Raw genomic sequence first — 18,333 nt, forward strand, 5'->3', positions numbered from 1 at the left:
TATTTTTCACTCTTCCACAGTTCATGTTGGTGTTGTAAAGACATAGACATGCTTTTAAATTATCTGCTGTTTTCCATTTCAGTCATCGCCTCCATTAATAGATAGCTGAATGTGTCTAGTATATGTTTACGTATTTGCATAAAAAGTTCAGAAATGCATTTTGCTTTCAGGAATACTTATAAAGCTATTTTAGATAATCATCAGTTACATTTGTACTGACAAACAGATAAGAATTGCAAATGATGTATGTGTCAAAGACTGGAAATTTTGTTGAAATAAAGAATAAAAAGTAGATACTGGTTCTTGATTTTAATTTTGAAATTATTTAATATAATTTTTGATAGATTGCATGGAAATTGGAATTAGCTTCTACTTAAAAGCAGTTGGTGCCAGAGAGTTATTTCACTAATACCATGTTGGGAAAATTGCATAGTGAAGAAATGGGAAATAACTAGGAAGGAGAATTTAATTAAAAACTAGGAAATAATCAACAGGTATTTCATTATTAGTATAAATATTAACAACGAGATTAACTGTATTAATCTCAAGGTATGCTATGAGGATTAACTAGCTTTAAAAGTTCTTATAAAGTGTAGATAAATAGATATTACATTAAGTCAAAATGTCAAAGTCCTGTGATTTTTGTCAGTGTGAAAACTACATCTTCTGATGAAGATTATAACCTATTTATAACACAATCTTAGAGATTTACCTGCAGCCCAGAGAGATTAAATGATTTACTTATGACCATATAGCTAGCAAGTGTCAAAGTTGGAATTTGAAGTTAGGACTTTTGGAATCAAAGTCCACTATTGTATTCTGTTTGCCATACTGCTTCTCACATTCTGCATTATTATTTTGTTCATAATGTTCTTTAAAAATACTTAATTGAGATGAATGTAAATTCTTACACTTGGATTCAAAAATCAACTTCACAAGTACAAGACAGGAGAGACATGAATAAACAGTAATTCTTCTGACAAAGATCTGTAGAATATAGAAATCTACAAGTTTAACATGTCAACTCTGATATTGTAGCCAAGAAAGCTTATGTGAACTTAGATTGCATTAAGATAGATATCACTTTCAGGAATTAAAAAGAAAGCTAATCCTGCTATATTCTGCTCTGTTCAGATCACATCTATAGTATTGTGTTCTGTTCTAGATGATACATTTAAGGAAAGCCATTGATAAAATGAAGTATGTCCACAGGAAGGCAACCAGTATATTTACTATCTTGAGAACCTTGAGTTCTTTGTTTCTTTTTTTGGCTAGGCAATGGGGTTAAGTGACTTGCCCAGGGTCACATAGCTAGTAAGTATTACATGTCTGAGGCCAGATTTGAACTCAGGTCCTCTTGAATCCAGGGCCGGTGCTCTATCCACTGTGTCACCTAACTGCCCTGAGTTCTTTCTATATGATTTATTGAAAGAACTGGGAATGTTTAGCCCAGAGAAATAAACACTTTGTGAAGTAGGGTTTAGGGAGATAAGATGAAGGGTTATTTTGGAGACTGGACACATATTTGAGAGTCCCATAAAAGAGGTATTGAACTTGTTCTACTTGGCCCTAGAAGGCACAATTGGAAGCAAAGAGTAGAAGTTGTAAAGAAAAAAAATTAGAGTAGATGACTAGAAATTTTTTTTCATTAGAACTGTCCAAAAAGTGAATGACTAGCCTTGTAGTCGGTAAGTTCTACTGGGACAGAAGTCTTCATGATAAAAGCTATGTCAATGTCAGATATGTTGTAAAATTGGATTCATGTATGTGTTAGACAAGATGGCCACAACACATCTTCCAAATTAGAGATTCTGTGAGTTTGTAATCAATAATCAGGGATATTTAAAAAAAGTAAATTAGAAAATGAGGCATTTAAGTCACTAAATGGCGTAATATTATTAATCTCAACCATATAATCTCAACCTCTATTTGTTCCCATAGATAAAATTCTTTCTCATGTGTAGATAAGTGACCAAAAGCTTAATAAAGTATAATTTTCAATTAATCTTAGCATATGGGCCATTTTAATTGTTTATTGAAAAAACAATCTCATAGTCTAATCAGCAATAAGGGGTAAAAGTAATAATCTTTCCTGTAGGGTACATAAAGTCAGATAAATCAAGTTGTGTATACAACAATAGCCACTTAAATAATTTAGCTAAATAAGCTCAATTTTGCCTGTTATCCAGATAATTGCCCAATCTTATACTTCACTTTTTCTGGATTGCCTTGACTGTTTAGTTATGGTATTAGGTATCCAAATTACAGTGTCATTGATATAGAGCTTGAAAGGACCTTCAAGACCACATGGTCTAGTCTCTTAATTTTATAGATGTAGAAACTGAAATTCACAGAAATCAAGTGGCTTGACCAAGTTCACATATGTAGTGAGAAGTAGGACCAGAATTTGAGCCCAGATGTTTTGACTCCAAATTCAGTAGTTTTTCTATCACACCATCTCTCTCTAAAAGGGCAAGATTTTAAGCATCTGGAACACAGTGGCTATGTCCCACTTATCTTTGTATCCTCCAAAGTACCTAGTTAACTCTCTTGTACAAAATATGTGTTTGAAAAATAACTGTTGATTAGTTAGAAAACCAAGGGTTGGTTTAATAATTATGCAAATATTTGAGAATAAAAATCCCATTTTACCAAAATGATCAAATCAAATAAAAATATTAATTCAATGCTAAGTAATGCAATCCTGATAGCCACTAAATCCTTCCTTCTTGCCTATTGAGACCCAACTCTTATGTATACACAAGAAATAAGATTATGTGTCATGCTGAGAATATTACAGTTTGGCTCAGTACCAAATTCCCCAGGCCCAATCTTTGAAGCTTGGCAAGAAACCAAATGAGATTTTTCTGGCCAATCAAAGAGCACTTGGGGGACATTATCCAAACAATCCCTTTAATATAACTGAGCAGTTATCTATACAGGCAGCTGAATATGAGACATTACAACAGTTAGCCTAACCCCCAATTGCTCTGACTGAAAGTGATGGGAATTTAGGTGTCTGGTGGATGGCAAAGCACTTTGTAAACCTTTAAGTGCTATGTAGATGGAGCGTATTGTGATCATCATCATTATTATCATTACCTTAGTGCTAGCGAGTCCCAGTTAGATGCCAAGACAGTGACTGAAAGATTTCTTCTTTGTATTTAAGGACTATTTGTCCTTAGATAACTGTTTAAGAGAGACAGTAGGACCAATGACTGAAGGGCTGGAGTCAGGAAGACCTGAGCTCTAATCTCATCTCTGAGGCTTTCCAGACAGTCAGTCAATAAACATTTGTTAAATTCTTACTTTATGCCAGTCACTGTGTTAAGCACTGGTGATACAAACAAAAGCAAAAAGGTCCACACCATTATTTTCCCCAAGAAGCTCACATTCTAATGAGGAAGACAATTTGCAAATAATTATATACATACAAGATATATACGATGAAAATTCAATGTTAATTTTAGAGGGCAGGAACTGAAGGAGGTGGGATGAGGTTGACAGGAAAGGCCTTCCAAATAAGGTGGAATTTGAGCTGTCTTGAGGGAAGCCAGAGAAGCCAAGAGTCATCAGTGAGTTGGGAAGGTGTTCCAGGTATGAGGGACAGCCAGTGCACATATACGCACTGGAGTCTGGTTTGTATGATATGTAATGAAAAACAAGTAGGGGAGTGTAGTTGGCTTATAGAGTGTGTGAAGAGTAAAGTATTAGAAGACTGGGAAGGTAGGAAGAGGTTAGATTGCAAAGGACTTAAAGCCAAATAGGACTTTATATTTAATATTGGAGGTAATAGAGGAAATGTCACTTAGTCTCTATGTGCCTCATTCAACTCACAAAGACCAATCAATCAACAAAATTTATAAAGCCTACTTTGTACTCAGCACTATGCCAGGTGCTGGTGATACAAATACAGAAGTGAGCAAGTTACTGTCCTCAAAGAGTTTATGTTTAACTACGATTTACCTATGGACTAAGTCAGAGGCTTAATAGATTATAGTCTGCATTGGTGAAGTGGAATGAGTTCCTTTCTTGGGTACCCTTGATTCTGATGACATCAAAGACATCCCCCACTGATGAAATCACAGGATTATCTGTTTAATGCACAGTGAGTAATTTGGTGAGAAAAAAAAGTCTAATGTAATTAATGGTACTTTTAAATTGATAATAAGATCTAAACAATGAGTCAGTGAAGCAGTTCAGAAAAACTGACATTTTACTTTGGAAAAACAAATAATACCATTCATCCCAAAATGTTTGTTGAGGCCTAAAAGATTATTTGGAAAACACCAATTGCATTTTACAGACTATGCCTGTCAGCAGAGACATGACCTCACTGGTCAATGTTGTAACCATTGCTGAGTCAGACCAGCTTAAAACAATAGGGAAACAAACATTTCAGCCAAGAAATACAAAATAAAATACATCATAAGGAATTCTGAGTTCATCTCCCCCCACCCCAAACTGGAGAATCTTCTACAGAGGGTGGTATGGGTCTGGCTTCAAGCCAAGATATCTTTTGAGAATGCAATCATTCCCTTTCTCTATCTCAGATCATTTAATATTAAGATCCCAGGAGGTATAGCAGGGCCCAATGGAGAATGCCCTATAGGAAACACTTTCCCCAAATGTCTTATCAGCATTGCCCTTTTCCCCACTTGGTTGAATGCTGAGATCTCCCTCCCTTTACCCCCACAATCCCCATCCCCACCTTCCTGGGAGGGAAACAGAACCTCTGCTCCACTCCCACCCCTGGGCTCATTCCTCCCTTCCTAATGGTTAGAGACTCAGCCCCTCTAGCTCCCACTGAAAATGGCCTCTAACACCTCTTGAACGAATAGGCAGTCACCTAGATTGTGAAGGACTTAAAGCCAAATAGGACTTTATATTTAATATTGGAGGTAATAGAGGAAAAGTCACTTAGTCTCTATGTGCCTCATTCAACTCACAAAGACCAATCAATCAAGAAACATTTATAAAGCCTACTTTGTACTCAGCACTATGCCAGGTGCATAAATGGTCAATGCATTGAAAAAGTCTGAAAATATGTGTAATGTGCAATACTTATGAACTTTTCACCTATAAAAATGGTGGAATGGGAGGGCCTTCTCATATTTCTTCTTTTAAGCCATGTTCATTCTTTAAAATTTGCCATATTCCCCTTTGATTTTTTTTGCAAGTATATGGTTGTTCTTTCAGTTAACATTGTAGCCACTATGTATATTATTTTCTTGCCTTTGCTTAATTCCTTCATGTAGATTTTTCCACATTTCTTTATATTCATTACACACATAATTTCTCATAGCATAGTAATATTCAATTATTTTTATGCACCATAATTTGTTTAGTCATTCCCCAACTGATGGGTATCTATTTTGTATGCAATTGTTTGCTATCACAAAAAGTGCTGCTATAAATATTTTGGTGTATATGGAGACTTTCTTCTTATCAATGGCCATCTTGGGGTATAAACTCAGGACTGACATCTCTGGGTCAAAGTATGTGGACATTTTAGTAATTTTATTTGCATAATTCCAAATTGCTTTCTAAAACAGTTATGCTGATTCATAGCTCCACCATCAATGGAGGGAACTTATCTTCCCACAACCCCTCAAATATTATTACCATTTTTCATTATTTTTGTCAATTTGCAAGGTATGAAGTAAAACTTCAGGCTTATTTTGATTTTCATTTCTCATATTACTAGTGATTTGGAGCATTTCTTCATGTGGTGATTAATACTTTGCAATTCTTCTTTTAAGAACTCTTATTCATATCCTTTGACCACTTATACATCAAGCAATAGGTTTTGGTCTTATACATATCGGTTAATTGTTCATATATCTTGGATACCAAACCCTTATGAGAGAAATTTGATACAAAGATTTATTCTTATTTTGCTGCTTCTTGTCCTAGGTGCATCAATTTTGTCTGTGAAGAAACGTTTCAGTTTCATGTCATCAAAGTTATCTTTTTAACCTCTTTTAATTTCCTTTTTCCACTATAGTTAAAAATAAATCTCTTAGAGGTCAGAGCCCAGATGGTAGAGTAGCAGAAAGCAGTTTACTGAGCTCTCACGACTAAAACTCCTTCAATCAGCTCTAGAAAATGTGCCAGAGAAAATCCTAATGGAGAAACCCAAGAAAAGCAATCACAGTGAATCATTTTTTTCTAGCACAGATTGGCATAGGAAGAAAGATAGAGGTCTGCAGACACTGGGGATAGATTGGGCCAGGAGCATGCAGCTCAGAGAGTACTCCAGCTCTGGGAGGAGCTATATACCAGGGCAAGAATAGGTCAAACATGCATACTAGCACATCATGATGAGAACAAGTGACGTCTGATAGCTTTGTCTCCCATGTAGCCTAAAAGGAGTATTGGATTTTAAGTGAGAGGACCTGGGTTCAAAATTGGATTCTGTTACTTACTACCTGTGTAACCTTGGACAAGTTACTTAATCTCTGTGGCCCACAGTTTATTTGTCATTCTGAGGAATTTGACTAGACAACCCTGACATCTCATCCAACTCTACATCGATGATTCTGTTATCAATTCAATTCACCAAACATTTGTTAAGCACTTAATATTTGTGAGGTACTGTGTGCCAAAGGCTGGATATACAATGACGAAAACAAAATGGGCCAAGTTCTCATTTGGAGGATACAACATATACACAGAAAAGTAAATATAAAATATATACAAAGTAATTTCAAAGGAATTTGAGTATTATTTATAGATATGATATGATGAATATTTATTAAACATTTACTATGTACTAGGCATGGTGCTGAGCATTGGGGATGCAAATAAGAGAAAGAAAGACAGTTCTTGCCCTCAAGCAGTTTATAATCTAATGTGGCAAGATGATACACAAAGGAAGCTTAAAAGGGGGAGAGTGCCACTAAGGGAGATCAGGAACTGCTTCTTGTAGAGGTGGTACTTGCTCTATTTTTTGAGGAAAGCTAGGGCTTCTACAAGGCACAGGTAAGGAGGGAGTGTGGTGCAGACAGGCAGGTGCACTTATGTAGAAGCATGCAAGTGATAGGTGGAATATTTGAGTATGGGGAATGACTAGGAGGCTAACCTGGCTACAAAAGATAATATGTGAAGAGGAGAAATACAAAATAAGAAGGGTAGTGGCATCAGAAATTGCTGAGGGCTTGCTAGCTTGAGGATTTTGAAAGCTATCCCAAAGGAAATAGGGAGCCACTGAAGATTTTTGATTAGAGGGAGTGGTGACATGATTAGATGTAGGTTTTAGGAAAATCAGTTTGGCAGCTGAATAGAGGATGGTTTGGAAAGGAAAGATATTGGAGGCAAGAACTCTATTAAAAGGCTATTGCAGAGTCCTACCAAATTTTGTCTATGACACAAATATCATTTTGATACTTAAACTGGGGATAGCAAAAACTGAGAAAGAAAACTATAGACCAATTTCTCTAATGAATACTAATACAAAAGTTTTAAATAAAATACTATTATGGAGACTACACCAATGTATTACTAAGATCATATACTATAAGCAGGTAGGTTTTATATCAGGAATATAAGGCTTTATCAATATTGGGGAAATTATAAGCAAAATTGATCATGTCAATAACAAAAACAACAAAGATATTGTGACTGTGTCAATAGATGCAGAAAAAGTTTTAAAAAATATAATAGTCATTCCTATTAAAAATGCCAGAAAACATAGGAATAAATGGAGCTTTTCTTAAAATAATAAGTAGTATCTGTCTAAAATCAAGAACAAACATTATCTGTAATGTGGATAAACTAGAAGCCTTTCCAATAAGATCAGGGGTGAGACAAGGATGTACATTATCACCTCTGTTATTCAATATTTTATTAGAAATGCTAGCTATAGAAATAAGACAAGAAAAGGGAATAGAAAGAATAAAAATAGTCAATGAGGAACAAAGCTATCACTCTTTGCAGATGATATGATGGTATACATGGAGAACCAAAGGGAATTAAAAAAAATTAGTTGAAACAATTAACAACTTTAGCAAAGATACAGAATATAAATTCAGCATTACTGTATATTACCAACAATACCTAGCAGGAAGAGATAGAAAGAGAAATTCCATTTAAAATAACTGTAGATAGTATAAAATACTTGGGAATCTACTTGCGGAGACATACACAGGAACTATATGAACCCAAATAAAGAATCAGAGAAATATTAACAGCCCATGAGCCAATCAAAATGACGAAACTACCTTAATATCCTTAATCAATGCCATAACAACCAAACCACCAAACAATTATTTTATAAAGCTAGAAAAAACTACATAATTAATCTGAAAAAACAAAAGGTCAAGAAAAAAGTGAAGGAATGCAGCTTAGCAATACCAGATTTCAAACTATATTACAACGTGGTAATCATCAAAACAATCTGATACTGGATAAGAAACAGAATGGTTGACCAGTAGAATAGATTAGGTATACAATATGCAGAAATAAATGACTGCAGTAATCAAACATATGATAAACCCAAAGATCCAAGATTTGGAGGCAAGAAGTCACTGTTTGACAAAACTGCTGAGAAAACTGGAAAGTAGTCTGACAGAAACTAGACATAGACCAACATTGCACACTGTATATCAAGATAACATTGAAATGGGTACATTATTTAAAAATAAAGGATGGTATCATAAGCAAAATAGGGGAGCATGGAAAAAATTACCTGTCAGATATATGGATAAAAGAAGAATTTATGACCAAACAAGAAATAATGAAGATAACAGGAAGTAAAATGATCATTGTGATCACACGAAAACAAAAAAAACCACAATGCAAGCAAAATTAGAAGGAAAATAAGAAATATTTCATTTCTCTGGTAAAAGTCTTATTTCTCAAATATATGGGGAACTGAGCCAAATTTCTTAATATAAGAAAAATATGAACCATTCTCCAATTGATAACTGACCAAAGAATTTGAACAGATAGTTTTTCAGAGGAAGAAATCAAAGTTATCAATAGTCATATGAAAAAAATTTTCTAAATCACTAATAATTAGAGAAATGCAAATTAAAATAACTTTGAAGTATCATCTCACACCTATTTTGACTGACATGACAAAAAATAGAATGATAAATGCTGGAGGGGATGTGGAAAAATAGGGACATTAAGGCACTGTTGGTGGAGTTGTGAACTGGTCCAACCATTCTGGAGAACAATTTGGAACTATGCCCAGAAGGCTATAAAATTGCACATACTCTTTGACCCCAGAATACCACTATTACCACAAAGAGATCAAAGGGGAAAAAAAGGAGCCATATGTACAAAAATATATGTAGCAGTTCTTTTCTGTGTGGTGGCAAAGAATTAGAAAATGAAAAGATACCCATCCATTGGTGAATGATTGAACAAGTTGTGATATATGATTGTGATGGAATACTACTGAGTTATATGAATTGATGAAGGGGATGGTTTTAGAAAAAACATGGGAAGATTTATATGAACTGATGCAAAATGAAGTGAGCAGAAGCAGAAGAATATTGTACATAGTAAGCAATATTGTAAAAATAATCAACTATGAAGGATGTAGCTATTCTGATTAATATAATGATACACCACAATTCCAAAAGGCTCATAATGAAAAATGGTATCCAGTTCCAGAGAAAGTACTGATGAACTCTGAGTGCAGATTGAAGTATAGCTTTTCACTTTATTTTTCTTGCTTTTTTGTGACATGGCTAATATGGAAATATGTTATGCATGACTTCATATATGTGATGGGTATCATATTGTTTGCCTTCTTAATGGATGGAGGAGGGGCTGGAGGAAGAGAGAGAATTTGGAAGTCAAAATTAAAAAGGAATGTAAACATACACAGAGGCTATTGAAAAGCAATCTCCTGAAAGAGGTCCATCACAAGCTCATCTCTTTACCTCCTATTTTCCTTGTTGAAGGGCACCTTTTCTACCTTCAGGGGAATCAGAGACCATTTTATCAAATGCTGGTCTCCCTTAGTCTCTTATTGGACTGTAGTTAGGAGAAAGAGATAAACGCCATCCCTTCATGCTCCTTCACTAATCTCCTGGTCATTCCCTACAGGGGAATGAGAGGAATCTCATTCCAGAGACTTCCCCTGAGCTTCTAATGCCCCAAGAGGACTCCATCTGGAAGACATATTGATAACCTATCTGAATTCATAACTTAATTATTAACAAGTTCCCAACTGGTCATCCCCTATCCATCTCAGTGATTTTGAACCCCGTCTGTCCTTATTCAAATGCTGTTCTCCATCCCTCACTGCCCACTCCCTTATTCCCATACTTTCTCAACACAATCCCTTCACTGTCCTTCTCTACAGCTATCTACCCCTTCAACTGTGTTCTCCAGAATATCTGCTCCATATATAACACACTTGCTTTCATCTTAAATCTCTTCCTTTTCATTCCTTCCACCTTCTGACTCTCATTGAAATCTGGCTTCCACTTGCTCACTCTTTCAAGTTAAATTTTCACTCATTTTCCCAGACTCATTAATCAAAAAGGGATAGCTGGAATATTCTTTACTACCCATTGTCACTTTCAAGCTCTCACTTTATCATCCATCACTCAGTGACCTTTCATCCTTTGTGGTTTACTCAATCATATGTAACACCCAATCAAAATTCTAGTAGCTGTTGTATATCAACCTTCAAGACACCCCCCTAATTCACACTCTTTCTCTCTTTCCAACTCTTATGCTTGCCTAGAGAACTTCAATATAAATATTGATACTCCTTCAAACACCATAATCCTCAACTTACTCATTTCCCATGATGTACCCTAAGTCAACTACACAGAGAAATGGTTATAACCTTGAACTTGCCACCACTCACAAATGTATCACTTCCATTTTTATGAACTCTGAAATTCCCTCATCTGATCATAATTTCTTGTCAAGGTGTCATGTCAGAATTATGTCCTAATCTGTTGTCATTATCTATGTCATGTTTCTTCCTCTGCCTTGCAACACCAAAATCTGATTTTCGTTCTTACTCTAACCTTCATTCTCTTTTTAAATTATTTTTTCTTTTAAAGTTTATTTTCAAACATTCTAATTTATTATGTATTTATTTTAAACTTTCTTTTATTTTTAAATTTTGAGTTCCAAATTGTCTCCCTACTTCCTACACCCTCTTACACTCACTGAGAAAGTAAGCAATATGATACAAATTGTACATGTGAAATCATGCAAAACACATTTCAATATTAGCCATATATCACAAAAGCAAGAAAAATCAAATGAGAAAATTATATTTCAATTTGTACTCAGAGTTCATCAGTTCTTTCTCTAGAGTGGATAGCATCCTTACATCCTTTATTACATCATCTCAGTTTTTTCCCATGCCATCACTTCTTCATTGGCTACTCTCACATCTCTTCACCATCTTGAACCCTTGGTAAATCAGTTCAATGCTACCTTGTCACCTTCTCTTGAGTTTCTTGCCCCTTATTGATTTTTCCCTGATGACCTTTAGCCTGATATTACTCCCAAAATCCACTGCATTTGTTCCTGCTCATGTGCCGCTTAAAAAATGAGCTGGAGAAAATCATGAAACTGTGCTGACTGGATCCACTATGAATTTATGTTACATAATCTCAATCGGGCTTTCACTGCAGCAAGGTAATCCTTTTACATTTCCCTAATTTACTCACTATCCTAATCACCACAGCACCCTTTCCAAACATTTTTATCAATCCTCAAATCTCCCATGGCTTCAGTTAAAAACCTTATCTCTTATTTCACTGAAGGAATTGAGGTCATTTGCTGAGAGCTCCCTCTTTTTTCTTCCTTATCCTCTTTACTGAGATACCATCTACAATTATTTCCTCTATCATGCCAATGTCTCATGAAATGTTCACCTTTCTCCTTACCTAGGCAAACTTCTTTTCATGTACAAGTGATCCCATTCAATAAACTTTTTTTCTCCAACATATTAGCCCTTCTATCATTAGCAACTTTCATTTTTCTTCAGTTTCTCCCTTTCTACTAGGTGCTTCCTTACTGTTTACAAACACGACCTTGGCTTTCTCATTCACAAAAAGCTCTCATTTGATCCATCCATCCCTACTAATTTTTATCCCATTTTTTTCCTCCCTTTTCTGGCCAAACTTGACACATTAATCTATAATCATTGCTTCCATTTCCTTTTCTCTCACTTCTTAACTCTTTATAGTCTGATTTTTGACCCTATCGACCAAAACGACTCTCTCTCCAAAGTTATCAGTTACCTCTCAATTGCCAAATCTAATGGCCTTTTTCTCAACTGTAAAATGGAGATGATAACCACCTACCTCACAAAGTTGTTGTAGCATACATTGAGATAATATTTATCAGGCACTCAGCATAGTGCCTGCAGGCATTTAATAAATGCTTTATTTCCTCTTCCATTCCCCTTTCTCAATTCCCAGTCTTATTTACATCTCTGCAGCCTCAATTGCCCTTCTCTTAATAGTTTCTTCACTCTAGGTTTTTGTTAACACTGCTCTCACCTTGGTGTATCAGACTGCTCCTTTTCAATCTCCTCAATGAATCTTCATCCAGGTCATGCCTATCCACTGTGGGTACCTCCCAAGACTGTCTTGGGTCCTTTTCTTTTCTTCCTTTATCCTATTTCACTTAGTGATTTCATCAGGTCTCATGAATTTAATTATCATCTCTATTAAAATCTTTCTCATATCTATTTATCCAGTCCTAAACTCTCTCCTGATATTCAGTCTCACATCTCTAACTGCTTATTAGACCTCTCAAACTGAATGTCCTATAGACAACACTTCCAAAATTGAATGATTGTCTTTCCCCAAAAATCTACCCTCTTCCTAGCTTCCCTATTATTGTCAAGGGTACCACCATCTTCCCAATCAACCAGGCTTGCAACCTAGGTGTCACTTCAACTTTTCATTCTATATCCCCATATCCTATAAATAGTCAATAAATATTTATTAAGTACCTAGCACATGCCACATATTCTGCTAAAAGTGAGGATACAAATATGAAAAAGAAAGACAGTCCTTGACCCCAAGAAATTTATAATCTAATGGGGAAAGTCAGCACACAAAATGAAGCTGAAAAGGGAGGAGGAGGGAAGAGGTCCTAGCTGATATGGGGGCAATGATGGAGAAGTCATAGAATTTCACAAGTAGTGCAGCCAAATGGGAAATGATATGTCTGTACTGAGCTTCCTCCTTAAGTGGAGGTTTTGAAATTCATGAGTCCATCCTCCAATCAGGTGCAGGAAGTAGTGATGAGGTATGAATACCAAAGTTGATTCAATCTTGAAGGATGATGAAGTTTCCTAATTATGAGGTTCTTGGGGCATGGCGGAGAAGTCAGAGAAATTCCAAAGTTGTGCATTCATGTGGGAAATATCATCAAGTCCTCTTATTTCTTTCTTATAACATCTCTTGTAATATCTCTCATGTATCCCCCCTTCTCTCTTTTGACACTGTCACTACCCTGGTACAGGCTTGGTACATGGGTACATTACTTCTTTCCTAGACTATAGCAATAGCCTTCTTATTGGTCTTCCTGCCTCAAGTCTCTCCTCACTCTGGTCCATTGTCTATTTAGCTTCTTAAAGAACAGGTCTGACTATGTTACCTTCCTATTCAACAAATTCCAGTAACTCCCTATCATCTCTAGGATCAGATATAAAATCCTTTTTTTCTGGCATCCACACCCCTTCATAACTTACTAGTCTCCTTGTTTTCCAATTTTCTCCCACCTCAGTTCTTCTCTCCCTCTCCCCCCATGTTATGTAACCCAGTGGCTCTAATCTCCTCACTACTCCTTGAATAAGACAAACTCTTTCAATGCTGGACATTTTCACTGACTGTCCCTCAATCCCATCTTCTGGTTTCCCCAGCTTCCTTCATATCATAGCTAAAATCTCACCTTCTACAAGAAGATTTTCCAAATAAATAATTCTTATTTCTGGTGCTTTCATTCTATTGATTGTCTCCAATTTATTTCCTATCTATCTTGTTTGTACATAACTTTCATATTATTTCTCCCATTAGATTATAAACTCCTTGAGGTCAAGAACTGTCTTTTGCCTCTCTTTGTATCCCTCACTGTATTTAACATAGTACCTGGCACTGAATAAGAGCTTAATAAATGCTAATTTACCAACTAACTGACTGTCATATAGTAAAGACATCAATGAATTCCCGGATGAAGATGGAAGTCTGTGACTACAAAGGAATGGGATTTGAGACATTGTGGAGATAGGATCAACAATACTTGGTAATGGATTGCATATAGTTTAGAGGAGGGGAAGAGTCAATCATGATTCCAAGACTGTAAAGCTGGTGAGTGGAATAATGTACTTTAAGAGCAGTGGGAAAGTTTAGACAAAGGATGCATTTGGAGGAAAAAAAAATTAGTTCTGTTTTAAACACATTGCATTGGAAGGGCCTATAGGAGATTCAAATGACAGTCTCAAAGGCAGTTACTTGCCAGTTCAAGGCTGGAGTTCAGGGGAGAGTTAAGGATTAGATGTATTTACTTGAGGGTCATCTGTATGGAGATTATTATGGAACCCAAATGGAACTGATAAGATCAAGGGAGAGAGTAAGAAGAGGAGAGAACACCAAAGGTAGCTTTGGGAGATGTCCACACAATGCACTAGAGAAAGTTGATAATCCAGCACAGAGACAGAAAGGAGCAGTCATATAGAGAAGTAAGCCAAATACATGTAGGGAATGGAGCCAAATTTGTAAGAATAAGAGTAATTTCTTAATTGATAAATGGACAAGAGATATGAAGACAGTTTTCAGAGAAAGAAGTCAAAGTTATCAATGGTCATATGAAAAAATGCTCTAAATCACTAATAATTATAGAAATGCAAATTAAGCAACTTTGAAGTACCACCTCATACCCATCAGATTGGCTAAGATGACAGAAAAAGAAAATGGTAAATTCTAGGGGGTATATGGGAAAATAGGTACACTAATACACTGCTGGTGGAACTGTTAAAGAACCCAAACATTCTGGAGAACAATTTGGAACTATATCCAAAGGGCAATTAAACTGTGCATACCCTTTGGTCCAGCAATACCACTTTCAGGGATATACCCAAAAGAGATCAAAGAAAAAGGAAAAAGAACCTATATGTACAAAAATATTTATAGCAGTTCTTTTTGTGGTGGCAAAGAATTGGGAATTGAAAGGCTGTCCATCAATTGGGGAATGGCTGAAGAAGTTATGATATATGAACATGGTGGGATAATGTTGTACTATAAGAAATGATGAAGTGGATGGTTCCAGAAAAATGTGGGGAAACTTATATTGACCAATGCAAAATGAAGTGAGCAGAACCAGGAGAACAATTTACACAATAATAGTAATGTAAAGATAATCAGCTGTGAAAGACAATAATTCTGATAAGTACAATGAGCCACTCTAATTTCAAAATACTCATGATGAAAAATGTCACCCATCTCCAGATACAGAACAGATAGACTCAGATTGAAGACTGAAGTATATTCTCTTTCCCCGCCCCCACCCCCAGAACATGGCTAATGTGGAAATATTTCATATGACTTGACATATGTAATGACTATTGCATTTTTTTTTTGCCTTCTCAATGGTGGGAGGAAAGAGAGAATTTGGAACCAAAAATAAAATATTTTTTAAAAGGATCAGTCAGATATTTAGGAGTAAAATCAGGAGATAGTAGTGTCACAGAAGCCTTCAATTAATTTCTGTGGGGTTATGTTCTATTGAAATAATTGTAAGCAGATAAAAAAGTATTTGCATTTATTTGCCAACTTTTAAAAGGCCCCTTTAACACAATAAAACTAAAAATCATTTTACCTGAACCACCTTCATATTCTTCTTGATCGGTTGGGAAGGGAACACAGAGAATTTTATTACTGCCTTTTTAACTTTAACAGGTAGAAATGGGCTTCTTAGAAAACAAACTGTACATTAAAGAAGTTCACAGTTTCTTATGCAAATCTCCTACTTGTTCTTTTTATAGTGAAATGTTTGTGTTTGTTGACTGTTAAGTTTGTAATAAAGGGAAAAAAAATCAAACACGAAATAGTCCTATTTAAATGTTAGCTCTTGCTATCATATCACTATATTCATTGTCATCACCATCCTCATTACAGAGTACAACCATAATGGTACTAACATTGGTAGATTCTATAAGAGATGAGGAAAACTCAATTAAAACTTTGCTGACCTCTAGTGGTTTTTATTAATAAATTAGATAATACTGTACTTTTTCTATGCAAAGTACTGTTCTGTTATTTACCCCAAAAGTAGATAGTAGATACCCCAAAAGTTGAGGTTTCCTCAAGGAAAACAACCTTGTAATTAATATGCGTAGGCAAATAAGTATTCCTGCCTTGGATATGTCCAAAAAATGTATGTCTCATTGTATACCATAAGCCCATCACTTCTCCGTCAGGAGGTGAGTAGCATATTTTGTCATTAATCTTCTACAATCGTAATTGATCATTGTGTTGATCAATGTTCTTAAGTCTTTCCAAATTGTTTTTTTTTTTTACAGTGTGATTATTGAATTAATTACTCTCCTAGTTCTGATCATTTCATTTTGCATCAGCTTGGACATGTCTTTCTAGATTTCCAATGTGTTGAATTAGGAAGAGTAGGGGATGGATTATCAGGATAAATATTATAATCTTTGTCTGATATTAACTAGATGTGTGATTTTGTCATAACCTTTGTTTGGTTCTAAGTTTCCCCATCTATCAAAGGAGGCATTTGGACTAGAAAACAGGTTAGCAACCTCAAAAGTTAGAAGAGCTATTTTTTGCATTTTTATTAGAATATAATAATAGAAGAGATGAGAGATGAAATATATAGTGTGTCTCTAAAGTATTAGTGCAGTTTTAAGCTTTAATAATATATATGTGTGTATATTACAAATATACATACATAATTATAATAAATAATTATAATCACATATGTATATGTGATAAATTTAAGTTGAAATGAGGCCAGGTATATTTTTTATCAACCTCACCTGCACAGCTTTATACATTTTATTTAATTTAACTTATATAGTTTGTCAGTTCAACAGTGAGACCAAGTAGTAATTATTTATTGTCCCCAGATGGCCCTTGTTATAATGCACGTGTGGCCTAGGAACTGGAAGAATTGCCCGGAGGAGCTTCTAGAGCCTTCCACCATTGGCACATTAATATAATTATCCTAACAAATCAGCTAATTAACACTTCGGAAGGCTAGAAATGTCTGGCTCTGAGGAGATGAGGCATGAGCCTGAAGGGATTGGAAATAGGAGGAGGAGGGAGAGTGAAGCATGACCTTAGCAAGTCCTAAGGGAACAGCTTTCAAAAAAGGGCAATGACTAAGGAGAACAGACCCAACTAAGGCATGAAGCCGGCAGAGAAGGAAGGAGTAGGTGCTCAATATTTCAGGTAGTCTTTGTGTGCCTAGTAGGAACTTGAGAGCTGCACCCTAACATTAAGGGCTAGCATTTATATAGCACTTTAGGCCTTGCAACATGCTATATTATCTTATTTAATTCTCATAACAACCCTGGGAAGTAGATGCTATTATTATCCCTATTTTGTAGATGAGAAAACTGAGGTGAGGTCAATGATTAAGTGATTCTTTGATGTTCTCTGCTGCACTGGCCTCTGTCTTCTTATAAACCATCACAAAGAAATCATAGATTTCCAAAATGTCCAGGTTTTAAATGACACCTTGTTGCATATAATACTTTGAAAAAGCAATCATAGAATCACAGAATTTGAGAGGTGGAAGCAATCCCAGAGGTCCTTTACTACAACCCTTACATTAAAGTAATCCCTAGGATAACATACGAGTTTCTAGCCTCTATTTAAAGATCTCTGAAAAAGGGGAACACTCAGCCTTTCTAAGTAACCCATTCCACTTTTGGACCACTCTAGTTCTTAAGAAAATTTTCTTATATCAAGTCTAAATTTGCTATAAAGAAGTCAGTTCTGTCAAGCATTCAACACTGACTCTCCAAAGATATTTTCTGGATCTGTATAGACAAGCGCTATGTTTAACATCTATTTAGTGATGCAAGAAGCATGTACCCATGTAAGATATGTGTGTTCACATGGATTATCTAAATATATAGATTCAGTTATATGGCATATATCTTTTTTATGGCATATATCTTTGAGGATTTGACCCACCTATATACACACACACACACATACACACACACACACTCACACACACATATATATACATTAGTTTTCAACTTTCAACTTTTGAGTTCTAAATTTCCCCCCCTTCCCGTCCCCCCTCACCAAGATGGCATGCAATCTGATATAAGCTATACATATATGATTATATTAAACATAT

The sequence above is a fragment of the Vombatus ursinus genome, unplaced genomic scaffold, assembly GCF_900497805.2.
Source record: "Vombatus ursinus unplaced genomic scaffold, bare-nosed wombat genome assembly UNPS02015255.1, whole genome shotgun sequence".
Taxonomy (NCBI): Eukaryota; Metazoa; Chordata; class Mammalia; order Diprotodontia; family Vombatidae; genus Vombatus; species Vombatus ursinus.